Below are 14013 nucleotides of genomic sequence, written 5' to 3' on the forward strand. Positions count from 1 at the left end.
TTTATATTAGGGGCATAGATATTCAGGATTGAGACTTCATCCTGATGAATTGTTCCTGTTATGAGTAGAAAATGTCCCTCTCCATCTCTCCTGATTGATTTAAGTTTGAAGTCAACTTTGTTAGAAATTAGTATGGCCACCCCTGCTTGTTTCTTAGGTCCATTTACTTGATAAGCCTTATCCCAACCCTTTATTCTGAGTAGGTGCCTGTCTTTGTGGTTGAGGTGTGTTTCTTGTAAACAGCAGAATGTTGGATCCTGTTTTCGTATCCAATCTCTTAGTCTGTGCCTTTTTATAGGAGAGTTGAGTCCATTGACATTAAGTGATATTAATGACCAGTGGTTGTTAACTCCGGTCATTTTTTAAGTTGGAAATTTTGTGTGTTCCCCTTCTTTGTGTTGCGCTGGTGAAGGGTCTCTAGTTGTCTGAGATATTGTGGTCATTGTTGGACTCCTTGGTTAGTGATTTTCCTTCTATTACTTTCTGTAAGGCTGGATTTGTGGCTACGTATTGTTTAAATTTGTTTTTATCCTGGAAAATTTTGTTTTCTCCATTTATAGTGAACGAAAGCTTGGCTGGGTATAGTAGTCTGGGCTTGCATCCATGGTCTCTTAGTTTCTGCAGTACATCTATCCAGGACCTTCTGGCTTTCATGGTTTCCATAGAGAAGTCAGGTGTAAGTCTGATAGGTTTACCTTTATAAGTAACTTGGCCTTTTTCCTTTGCTGCTCTTAGTATTCTTTCTTTATTCTGTATGCTTTGTGTTTTGATTATTATATGGCGAGAGGATGTTTTTTTTTGATCCAGCCTATTCGGTGTTCTGTATGCTTCTTGAATCTTCATAGGTATATCTTTCTTTAGGTTGGGAAAGTTTTCTTCTATAATTTTATTAAATATATTTTCTGGACCGTTGAGCTGCGCTTCTTCTCCTTCTTCTATTCCTATTATTCTTAGGTTTGGTCTTTTTATTGTGTCCCATATTTCCTGAATGTTTTGTGATGAGAATTTGTTGGCCTTGCTGTTTTCTTTGATCAGCGTGTTTATTTTCTCTATGGTATCTTCAGAATCTGAGATTCTTTCTTCTATCTCTTGTATTCTGTTGGTTATGCTTGCTTCTGTAGTCTCTATTCGTTTACCTAGATTTTCCCTGTCCAGCTGACCTTCTGTTTGTGTTTTCTTCTTTGCCTCCATTTCAGTTTTTAAGTCTTGAACTGTTTCCATTATCTGTTTGATTGTTTTTCCTTGGTTTCCTAGGGTATCATTCACTGATTTACTCAATTCTTCAAACTTTCTGTTATACTTCTCATCCATTTCTATAAGGGCATTTTTTACATGTTGTTTAAGGGCGTCAATCACTTTCATAAAGTCAATTTTATCTACTTCTTCATGATTAAGGTGTTCATGTCCACCTGTTGGGAGGTCGCTGGGTTCTGGTGGTTTCATATAGTTTTTCAGATTGTTAGGTGAATTCTTGCATTGGCGCCTGCCCATCTCTTTCTCTGAATGCTCCCCTCTGGATCTTCTTTTACCGGATCAGGTCTCCTTGCCTACTGATGTACCTTCCCAGTGATGGCTCTCTGCAGTGCTAGTCTCCTGGTGTTATAGTGATGTCTCTCCTTGCTTGTTGCAGGCAGGCCAGTGAGACAAAGGAGGTCTCGCCTGCCTACTTGCCCTGAGGATTTGCCCCCAGCGCCAGACAGACTGAGCTGGATGGTGTTATGTGCCCAAAGAGGAAAGGGGACAGAAGGAAGAGGGGTTCTGGATGCAAGCTGGGTGGGACAAGAAGAGAGAGGCAGTATGGGGGGGTAGAGCCCCTGCAGGGAGCCCGGGGAGTATAGGGAGGGGGATGAGGGACTTCAGAGTTCCCTGTCCAGGGCTGCTTCCGCCGCCACTGGTCACAAACTCACCGCCCTGCTGTCTCTCCTGGTGCCGAGATCAGATCTCCGTGCAGGTTGGGTAGTTCGTAAACAAAGCGCCTACCTTGGTTGGTGCAGGCGGGCCAGTGAGACAAAGGAGGTCTCGCCTGCCTACTTACCCTGAGGGTTTGCCCCCAGCGCCAGACAGACTGAGCTGGATGGTGTTATGTGTCCAAAGAGGAAAGGGGACAGAAGGAAGAAGGGTTCTGGATGCAAGCTGGGTGGGACAAGAAGAGAGAGGCAGTATGGGGGGGTAGAGCCCCTGCAGGGAGCCCGGGGAGTATAGGGAGGGGATGAGGAACTTCAGAGTTCCCTGTCCAGGGCTGCTTCCGCCGCCACTGGTCACAAACTCACCGCCCTGCTGTCTCTCCTGGTGCCGAGATCAGATCTCCGTGCAGGTTGGGTAGTTCGTAAACAAAGCGCCTACCTTGGTTGGTGCAGGCGGGCCAGTGAGACAAAGGAGGTCTCGCCTGCCTACTTGCCCTGAGGGTTTGCCCCCAGCGCCAGACAGACTGAGCTGGATGGTGTTATGTGCCCAAAGAGGAAAGGGGACAGAAGGAAGAAGGGTTCTGGATGCAAGCTGGGTGGGACAAGAAGAGAGAGGCAGTATGGGGGGGTAGAGCCCCTGCAGGGAGCCCGGGGAGTATAGGGAGGGGATGAGGAACTTCAGAGTTCCCTGTCCAGGGCTGCTTCCGCCGCCACTGGTCACAAACTCACCGCCCTGCTGTCTCTCCTGGTGCCGAGATCAGATCTCCGTGCAGGTTGGGTAGTTCGTAAACAAAGCGCCTACCTTGGTTGGTGCAGGCGGGCCAGTGAGACAAAGGAGGTCTCGCCTGCCTACTTGCCCTGAGGGTTTGCCCCCAGCGCCAGACAGACTGAGCTGGATGGTGTTATGTGCCCAAAGAGGAAAGGGGACAGAAGGAAGAAGGGTTCTGGATGCAAGCTGGGTGGGACAAGAAGAGAGAGGCAGTATGGGGGGGTAGAGCCCCTGCAGGGAGCCCGGGGAGTATAGGGAGGGGATGAGGAACTTCAGAGTTCCCTGTCCAGGGCTGCTTCCGCCGCCACTGGTCACAAACTCACCGCCCTGCTGTCTCTCCTGGTGCCGAGATCAGATCTCCGTGCAGGTTGGGTAGTTCGTAAACAAAGCGCCTACCTTGGTTGGTGCAGGCGGGCCAGTGAGACAAAGGAGGTCTCGCCTGCCTACTTGCCCTGAGGGTTTGCCCCCAGCGCCAGACAGACTGAGCTGGATGGTGTTATGTGCCCAAAGAGGAAAGGGGACAGAAGGAAGAAGGGTTCTCTCAAGCCTATCTTTCTACATGACGTCTCTCTAGGTCCCTGGGTGAAAATGGTTTTTAGCATCTGGTCCCCTCATAGGAACTAAAAGGTATGTGGAAATCCATGCAATTCTTAGGCTTGTTCTGTTCATTAAATTCTCCCTTTTCAACTTTAGTGACATCCTACTAACTTTCCTTCAAATTTGTCCTTAGAATTTTGTTTTGAATTTCTCTGCAAAGCATACCCTTATCTCTTCAACACCTTCCTTTTCTGTTTGTGGTTGTCTCTACATGTCTAGCTTCTCGAGACATGGAGGGGTTTGAATCTCTTAGGAACAACGCACTGGTATCCTTTAACTGACCTCTGTGATACACATAACACCACAGCTATTATATCACAGCAGTTGTATTTTAGTGGAGTTTGGTGACAATTCCATTTTCCAGTTAAAGAGATCTTGGAAGGGTTTTGACTACATCTTAAAAGTGATTCTGGAGAGAAGGGCAGCATTCGAAAAGGTCTTTGATGAACTGGGTGTGGTGTGGGGGCACATACCTTTAATCCCAGCTCTCTGGAGGCAAAGGCAGGTGGATCTTTGTGAGTTTGAGGTCATCATGGTCTACATAGCAAGCTCCAGGACAGCCAGGGTGACAGACAGAGCCTGTCATAACAAGACAAAACAAAACAAGACAAAAGTCTTGGACAAACTGAGTGACTCTGAAAGGGACTGGACATTTCAGTGGAGGATCCAGGAGATGAAATATTCTGGGATTAGAGTGGGGCTTTGAAGCAGGGCTTCCTGAACCTTGAGAAAAGAAGGACAGAGCTGTACAGAAGTCTCTGCTGATCCTCTTGCTAGATATTACATAGGCCAGTCTTTCTCATGTATAATTCACCTGCTCAGAGCTGTTCTCTTTCCACAGAAGTAACGAACAAAGAACTTTAACAGGAAGAATTCACACTACATTTTGCCCTTTGAAAGCTTGCTAAACTACAGTCATAACTTTGCAGACACCTGCTCTCCAGCCAACCCAGAAATGGCATTGCTTCTTGTCTGTTGATTTCTCACGGTTTTCAAGTTTCGCTTTGAGCCTTGTTTGGCTGCAAGAATCCAGGAACACTCACCGAAAGCTTATCTTATATTGTAGTGCTGTAATTCAGGGGCAGACAGTCCTGTAAGGTGGGGCATTGTCCACCTAAGACTGCTGGAGCTTTCTGAGATGACCAGAGAGCTTCAGGTATTGAAGCGTTTATTCTCATCCTGTTCTGTGAAAATCCCAGTCTCGTTTCCTTTGAGTTGTTCCAAAAAGTCAGTCTGTGGCTCTGGGACCTACTGTACCTACAAAGATGACATGCTAGAGACTGGTGTTGTTACAGTCTTCGAACGGAGCCTTTCAGCCTGCACACTCTTGCACACTCTGTCTTGGGAAAGTATTTTGGCTGCTTCGTAATTTCTTCAGCTCACTCATACTGGAATGTCTTGTCTTTTTATATTGTTTTTTTTAATAACCATGGGCTGACTTTTGTGGATTTGGAAACTTCCACACTCACTACACCTACTACTGACTTTCTAAAGTAACACTTATGATACTTTTTTGTTTGTTTGTTTGTTTGTTTTATTTTGTTTTTGTGTTTTGAGGCAGTGTTTCTCCATGTATCCCTGGCTGTCCTGGAACTCGCTCTGTACACCAGGCTGATCTCGAACTCAGATCTGCCTACCTCTGCCTCCTAACTGTTGGTTATGATACTTTTTTAATAGACGAGGAAACAGAAATTAAATGCTTATCTCATGAGAAATAGATAGCAAACATCTGATTTTTTGACCTCATTATTGCATTATAGAGTCCCGCATTAACTTCTTTTGACAAGATCAGCAATGTGATTTTAGAGTAGGTGATTTCTTTCTTTCTTTCTTTTTAAAAGATGAAACATGTCCTAAAAGCTTTCAGCAAAGAACTCTGTGTCCTACAATTGTGCTGAAAAGTGGGGTATGTAATTAAGACACAAATAATGGCATTCAAGATGTACCTCAGACTTAAATAAAATAAAAAAATCAATCCATTTGGACTTGAGTTTTGTGCATGGTGATAGACATGGATCTATTTGCATTCTTCTACATGCTGATATCCAGTTATGGCAGCACCATTTGTTGGATATGTTTTATTTTCCATTTTATATTTTTAGCTTCTTTGTCAAAAGTCATGTGTTCATAGGTGTGTGGATTGATATCTGGGTCTTCAATTTTATTCCATTGGTCCGCCTGTCTGTTTTTATGCTGATACCAGACTGCTTTTAGTGCTGTGGCTCTGTAGTAGAGTTTGAAGTCAGGTGGTGCCTCTAGTAGTTCCTTTATACCCAAGCACACTGAACCTCATAGGACAGAAAGTGAGAAATATTCTTGATCACATTGGCACAGGAGAGCACTTCCTAAATATAACCATCCCATTCCCCCAAGCTCTCCCCATCCTCCCCTTCTCCCTTCTCTCTCCCCATCTCCCCTTACCCTCCCACCCCCACCCTCGTGCTCCCCACTTTTGCCTGGCAATCTTGTCTACTCCCAATATCCAGGAGGATAGCCATATGTTTTTCTTTGGGTTCACCTTCTTATTTAGCTTCTCTAGGATCACAAATTATAGGCTCAATGTCCTTTATTTATGGCTAGAATCCACTTATGAGTGAGTACATACCATATTCATCTTTTTGGATCTGGGTTATCTCACTTAGTAAAGTGTTTTCAATTTCCATCCATTTGCATGCAAAATTCAAGATGTCATTGTTTTTTACCGATGAGTAAAACTCTAAAAGTATATATGTGCCACACCTTCTTTATCCATTCTTCTATTGAGGGGCACCTAGGTTGTTTCCAGGTTCTGGCTATTACAAATAGTGCTGCTAGGGTTGGCAAGAGACTTGACTCTAGAGGGGTTCCCAGGTGACCAAGGAGATGTCCCCAGCTTGTTCCTTGGGCAGCAGAGGAGAGGGTGCCTGAACTGGCCTTATCCTATAGCCATACTGATGAATATCTTGCATATCACCATAGAACCTTCATCTGGTGATGGATGGAGATAGGGACAGAGACCCACATTGGATCACTGGCCTGAGCTCCCAAGGTCCAAATGAGGAGCAGAAGGAGGGAGAACATGAGCAAGGAAGTCAGGACCACAAGGGGTGCGTCCACCCACTGAGACGGTGAGACTGATCTAATGGGAGCTCACCAAGGCCAGCTGGACTGGGATTGATGGAGCATGTGATCAAACTGGACTCTCTGAATGTGGCTGACAATGAGGGCTGACTGAGAAGCCAAGGACAATGGCACTGGCTTTGATTCTATTGCATATACTGGCTTTGTGGGAGCCTAGTCTGTTTGGAAGCTCACCTTCCTAGACCTGGATGGAGGAGGGAGGACCTTGGACTTCTCACAGGGCAGGGAACCCTAACTGCTCTTAGGATTGGAGAGGGAGAGGAGGGGAAGTGAGGGGGGAGGGAAATGGGAGGAGGAGAGGAGGTGGAAATTTTTAATAAAAAAGAAGAAATGAAAAAAATACATTTGAAATGGCACTACACAAATATAATATGTACTCACTCATAAGTGGCTTTTAGACATAAAGCAAAGAAAAACTAGCCTACAATTCATAACCCCAGAGAACCTGGGCAACAAAGAGAACCTTAAGAGACACATACAAAGATCTAAATAGAAAGGGAAAAAAGACAAAATCTCATGAGTAAATTGGGAGCATGGGGGGCATGGGAGAGTCTAGAACGGGAAAGGGGAGGAAGGAGGGGGAACAGAGAAAATGTATAATGCAATAACAATAGTAAAAGAAAAAAACAGAAAATTCTAGGTGCTAATAAAAACATGCTAATATATATAGTCTATGTGTTCTGGAAGTGCTAAGGAAAGGCAGCAATTTCAGTGAGGAATCTTCAGGAGGCTCAAACAGAGAGCAAGGAGCCTTACAGCCCTGCAGTCCCTGCTCCCCTATCCTGTTAGCACCTTTACTGTCGCAGGTGCTTTGTCTGCTGTTTGCCTGGATGCCACCGGTTTCTTCTCATTAATGCTCCCAAGCTAAAGTGTTGGCTCTTTCTCTCCAATGGGCCTAATGGTAGAGTAACTTTACAATGACCCCTCCTTAAATGGCTATCTCTTGACATACTAATTTTTCCCAGGCTGAAACTGCAGCCTGTTAAAAGTAAATGCATTCCTTCCAGGCTCCAGCCCTGGATTCAAACTCAGATGACCCCTTGACATTCTGCAGGCATTGATGAGGTTTCATCTCCTCTCAGGAAATAATCTAAACATTGATCCCAATGAACTGAGCAGAGTCTTAGATAAGTAGGAGTAAATGCATTTATGGACATTTTCGGGTCACTGAAACTGCATTTCTGAAGGTTAAATGCTTTATTTTACTTCAGGAGAGTAGGCAGTTGGGGAGGGTAATGCATCTGCTAACACAGTGAAATTTACATATTTTATTCTCTCATATGAAGCACCCCTTGGACATTCTATTATACTAGTAAATGCAAATGCTGTATGCCTCCTTTTGGGTACTGATGAAGGGGTTGGGGAGGTTCGAGAGATGGGGGATGAGGACAACACATTATATTTTACCAAATAAAACTCTCCTTTCTTGCTTAGGTACTTGGGGAAGTTGTAAAGAAATAAATGTACATTTACAATGAATCAGTGAACCCAATACACACTGGATTTGCTGGAAAATTCAGTCACGTATACAATAAAGAATTGTAATGACTTCTGCACTTGTACAAGGACTTAATATTTTAGAACTCACACACTGGCATGCATGGCTTAGCATTTTATGGCTGGCAATTTATAGTTCTTAATCTCAGCTTATTTGCTGATTTCTAATGGAATGGCAGTTTCACAATTTGTAGTGAAGTATTTATGATATTTTTATATCCACATCCTTACGAATATATCTTGGTTTTTGAATTTATTGTAGAAAGTTTAACTGCAAGCTCTTAGCCTTCCTTAGAATGTAACTTCCTCTAGATTTTACTCCTAATAGTTCTCACATTGTACATGTTTGAGAAGTGTTTTCGAATGAATGAAATTTCTACTTAAGGGTGGTTTATCTAGCACAGTCTAAGAAAGAGGATATCTGACCCGGGACATTCTGAGCTAGGCAGTGGGTATAACCGGATCTTTGTTTTATATATATAGGATCACAAGATTCTCTTAGATTCCTTTAAGCATTTAAGTCATATATGTAATAGTCTAGTAATTTCAAGCTTTGGTTACTGTTGCTGAGGCAGAGTCTTATTGGGAGCTACTGAATACCAGGCTCAGCTCTCTCTCAGGGTTCAGAACAGGACTTCTATGACAAGTAAAAACTGTCTTGGGAACACGATCTGAGGGAGAGAACAAACTGACTGACTTGGGCATGTTTTTCTTGCATTTTTTTTTTATTTCTTGGGATGATGCAGCAAGAAGAAGAAAAAGAAAAAGGAGAAGGAGGAAAAGGAGGAGGAGGAGGAGAAGCAGAAGGAGGAGGAGGAGAAGAAGAAGAAGAAGAAGAAGAAGAAGAAGAAGAAGAAGAAGAAGAAGAAGAAGAAGAAGAAGAAGAAGAAGAAGAAGCAGCAGCAGCAGCAGCATAGGGGCATAAGGCAAAAGAGATAAGGGATAAGGTTAAAGCATAAAGGGCAAAAAAGGCAAAACATAAGGTCAGCTTATGTCTCAGAGAGAGCATGGCTGTGAGGTTCCCCTGAGGCTGGGAACACAGCCTTGGTAGCTATACTAACCTGCGGGTTTGATTTACATTAATGTCTAGCTGATTGAGTTAAAAGGAACCTCTTCTGGAGACCCTGCTTTTGACTCCAGCAGGGTGCCAAGCTGAGAAATTTTTTCTCTGAACCGAGTTTTAGGAACTCAGTCCTTTTTCCTGTATTAACAGCTAGTTATCTGGGCTATGATCTCATGTTAGTTAAAATCACAGTGAAGGGTAAATACAGAATATTAGTAATTTGTTAGGTTAGAGCAAAGGGTCAGTAGATTACACCTTCCTGAGTCTGCTCTCAGAGCAGACACATTGCCTCCTGTGTGAGGCTCCTTTCTTATCAGTGACTACTGTCAATAAAGAAAGTTTGTGGGGGACTACTTTTATGTAGATTTTGGCTATAAAAACAAGGACTTGACTGAATCTTTTCACACCACGACTTCATGGTGGCTGGGGTGGGGGAGAAGTATCCAGTTGCCTTACAGGAAAAGTCGGGTTGATACCCTGCTGGGATCCTATAGAAGGGAGAAATGCCATCATTTCACAAGATTTCTAAGGAATTGACAGTGACTTATCCAAAGGACACATGTCCCTATAGGTCTGCAAAAATGGGTTAGTCCAAGTGGAGTGTTAACATATACTTTCCGAGGATAGTCCAATAGAGCTGTCAGCTGTACCTTTAGTATATATATATAGTACGATTACACACACACACACACACACACACACACACACACACACACACACATCTTTCTTGTGGGCTCACCACAGAGTCTCAGGTAGTATAGGCTGGCTTCAATTTCTCTATGTAGTCCAATCTACTTTTGAACTCGTGAGAATACTGCCTCCACTTCCTCAAACTTTGAATATAATTTACCTATTCATGTCAATTGCCTAGAGGTTAAAATGCCAAGTGTACAGACTATTGTCTAAGTCTCAAAAGTCTTCCAGGTTGTCACTGTTGGTCTAGATTAGTGAGCTGAGATTAATGTTTTACCTAGTTGCTTCCAGAGTTTAGAAAATATCATTTTGTCTGTGGGAGGCAGCCGAATATGGAATAACGCAGTATACCAAGTATTGTATAGCAATAGAAAGCAAGTTCATTTTTATTTTAGAAAAGGGAGCTGGGTTGTGGTGGTGCACACCTTTAATCTAAGCACTTGGGAGGCAGAAGCAGATAAACCTTTGAGTTCAAGCCATCCTAATTTACAGAGTGAACTCCAGGACAGCCAGGACTACACAGAGAAACCTTGTCTTGGAAAAACAAAAACAAACAAACAAAAAAAAAAAAAAAAAAAGAGGAAAGAGTAAAGTGAATGAAGGAAGAATTATACTAAATCCTAAATAAACTATAGTGTTAGAGTCGAAGAAGAACAGAAATAGAACTGAAGAAGGCTTCCTTGATAAGAAGAAAGATCGGCTCTAAGAAGCAAGATTATCAAAGGTCACATGAATGGTAAGTCAGATCAACTCGTTGAAATAAAGTAAAGAATCTACATTCGGGAAATATAAACATTGACTACATGTGACATTGGCTAGGTATTAAATTTATCTCTGATTATAAGTTGCTGAAGCCATCATATTTTTAGGAGGTATTTTGTTTACTAATTGTTGGATAATGTTCAACAATTAGAAAGAATATTTCTAATTCTTTCTTGTGTTTCTGTGGATTGACTAGCACTCAAAAGCACAAGAGAACTGGCCAAGCTTTTTAAAAATTTAGAAATTAAAGTGAAATGGTGTAACAGGTAGTAGATTCTGTTGTTTGAGACCACTCAAAACGACAGCTCAGCATCTAATGTGAAACAGGTTTTAAAGAGGCATGGATACTGGGCTCTTCATCATTTGTGGACACCTGGGGCAATACCTTGCTGGAGGGAAGTAGCTGGGTGTTAGACACAGTAATTCATAGATTTTTTTCGACTTATGCATTGGATGGTAAACAAGTGACTTACAAGGTCAATCCGCCCTCTGACCTTTGAACCAAGGTTTCAGCATTCGTCTCAGCAGGTGAGGCCAGATCCCAGTTACTAAGGCTGGGGTTGCTGCTTCTTTTGCATTGCAGCTTAAGCGGATCCACCTGCTGCCTGTACCTTTTGACTTGTTAGCTTCTGTCCTTCTTATTCTCCAGTACTCATTCCCTGGGCAGTCTCTGACCTGGAGCTATGGCCTGTGAAATTCGGGCTCCTGGCTTGTAATTGTTGTTTGTGTTCAGGGTATCTCAGTTTGAAATAGTACCTCTCACAATGGCATCCACCCACTACTCTCTGGATTTTACAGAGTAATGAAAAGGGATTCCTTTCCATTTCTCAAGTACCAAAGAACCCCTTTTCCCCAATTCCCAACTAGATTTGAGTCTTCTACAGGCTGTGGTTTGTCCAGAGAGTAGGGTCGCAAATGTCTTTTCACCAGGTTGGCCTACCTGACCTTTTGCATTCTTTACCTCTGTTCTGTGACTGGAGCTGTGTTCAGTCTGGTTAAATTTCTTTCTGCTGAATTGCCCATCGTTTTCTCAGATGCTCTCACTACACTGAGAATTTCTGGGTCTCTGCCTGTTTCTCTCTTCACAATAGTCTGTCTTTATTATCATGACTCTTCTTGGATGCTCGTTTGAAGAAAGATTCTAGTCCGCCTTTGTGCCAAGAAATCCCTCTTGCTTTTTTTGAAATACCCACCACAGCTCAATAGATTCAGCTGCATTTATTGTGGAAAGAACCTGATATCAAGGTCAAGCTCACCAAAGTGAAAGGACTCTGATATTCTGTTTTCTATATGGCATCAAGACTTCCAGTTTTTAAGTAGAAAGAACAGGGTTCAAGCCCTGGGCGAATAGCTAGTTTGGTTACTGCAAACTAACACTTATCTCCTTTAAGCGTGAGTGTGGCTGTTCAGTGTGAAGAAGCCTTTGGTGCTGTCCACGTGGATCCCATCGACAAAGCAGAAAAATGGGCTTTGGTTTTCAGAGTTTGAGATTTGAAACAAATATGCAAAATTTTGTAAGCTAAATGGGTTTCATATAATTTAACTGATGCTACTAAAAAAGTAGATAATAATCGAGAAAAGTATAACTGAATCCAATTGTTTTAAATGTTTTAATCTGTGTGTGTGCTTCTGTATATGTGTTTCTGTGTATGTGTATTTGTGTGTGCTTGTGTGTGATGTATGTACATGTGTGTGTGTGGGGGGGAGATGTACACCATAAAGTAGAATTCAGAGGGTGGCCTTGTGGAATTGCTTCTCTCCTTCCACTTACACATGATACCCAGAGATCAAACTCAGGTCTCCAGACTTGTACAAATGCTCCTTTATCCTCTGAATCACCTTTTCAGTTTCTCAAATCCATGTTTTATGGTTGTAGAATTCACTTTAATCATACTGGAGAACCAGTGGAATGATCTTTCTGACATGTGTGTATTAAGACATCTCCCAAACTTGCATATGTAGAAATCAGAAAAATACATTTAGTTTCTTTGAAAACAAACTTTGGTGACCCTTACCTAACCCAAATGTCTTTATTAGCCTTTCTATTTTTTATTTTCTTCGATTTTAACCAGCTCCCGCTACCTAGCATGCATTAACATTGGCTTAACATTGGCTAAAGAAGCTTACTATAGGGATGGGAACCTTTGACATCTGTACTCTCCAGGGCAGCAGTACCTCACCACAAGTGACCACTGAGTAACTGAAATAGTTATTGTAAGTAATGAACTGAATATTTGATGCTGTTTTGTAATGTAAGTACCCACACTTGTAAACTGCACAGCTACTATATTGAATGGAGCAGTACTAGACCCTGCATTGCCGTATCCCACCATTCTCTATATCCAAACCTATTTGTTTTTATTTAGGAGGCAGGGATCTACCACTGAGATATACCTCCTCATCTTTCAGCACTAACAGATTTTGTTCTTCTATTTGCTTTAACACTGTCCTTCGGTGAAGGTACATATCATCAAGGCTACTGATAAGTGTCAGTCAGGTCAATTGGCCTAAAGGAGTGTTAGTAACTGACCTTTCTGGGCATGAGATCACCTCCAGATACCAGCCAATATAGAGAAATCCAACCAGCCAATCACTAAACAAGTGAGTGTTCAATCCCTATTGCGGTTAAGAAAGAGGATATGGATAACATATAGAGAGCCACCATGAAAATGGCAAGCGCCTACTGGCTTCTTTAATGCACAGAGACACTTACATGACTGAATGTTTTGCTGTGGTGAAATTAGAAATTCATTTTATAAGGCACTCTCTGTTTTCCATGTCCTACAAAAATTCAACGCACATGTTTCTATTTTGCATGTGTATCTCTCTGCAGTGTGCTCAAAGGGTTGTTTGGAAGTCCAGAAATCCCCTGAGTCACTTGAATAAGGGACAAACAAGGCTGGATTAATTTTTCATAGAATTCCCATATGGCCAGAGGAGATTTAGTCAAAAGTCTGGCCACCTCCCAGTTGTCTTGAGTGCTAAGGCAGTTCCTCTCTCCACAGTTGGGTATGCATTAATATTCAGGAATGTTATCTCTGGATTACAACACAGGAACTAAAATCATCTAGCTCTTGAAGGTCAAGGTCTGGAAAGTATTCAAGAGGAGAGACGGGAACTCGAGCTCAGGCCTCCCGGTTGTTGTTGGTCATAAATATTTTACAACAGAATCCATAGTCTCATCTTCATTCTTTGAAAGTCTGTATAGAGCTAGGGAGATAACTCAGAAGGTAAGAGAATTTGCTGCTAAGTCATGAGGATTTGCATTCAAATCTCCAGTACCCTTACAAAGTCAGGAACAGCCATGAGCATACCCGCAACCCTATTGCTGTGATTGGTGGAGATATGAGGATCCATAGAGCTTGCTGACGCCAGTCCAGCTCCAGGTCCAAGGGAAGGAAGCGATAGAGCGGAGCACTAAATGCCCTCCTCTGGCATCCACACATGAGCATATATATTCCGCTCCCCACCCCCATCTCTCTGTCTCTCTTTCTCTTTCTGTCTCTTTCTCTGTCTCTCTCTTTCACACACACAATCAATATAGTGACTAATTACAAAAATAATCCTGTGCTCTTAAGATTACATGTGAATATCATTACTTTTCTCTA

The sequence above is a fragment of the Chionomys nivalis genome, chromosome 18, assembly GCF_950005125.1.
Source record: "Chionomys nivalis chromosome 18, mChiNiv1.1, whole genome shotgun sequence".
NCBI lineage: Eukaryota > Metazoa > Chordata > Mammalia > Rodentia > Cricetidae > Chionomys > Chionomys nivalis.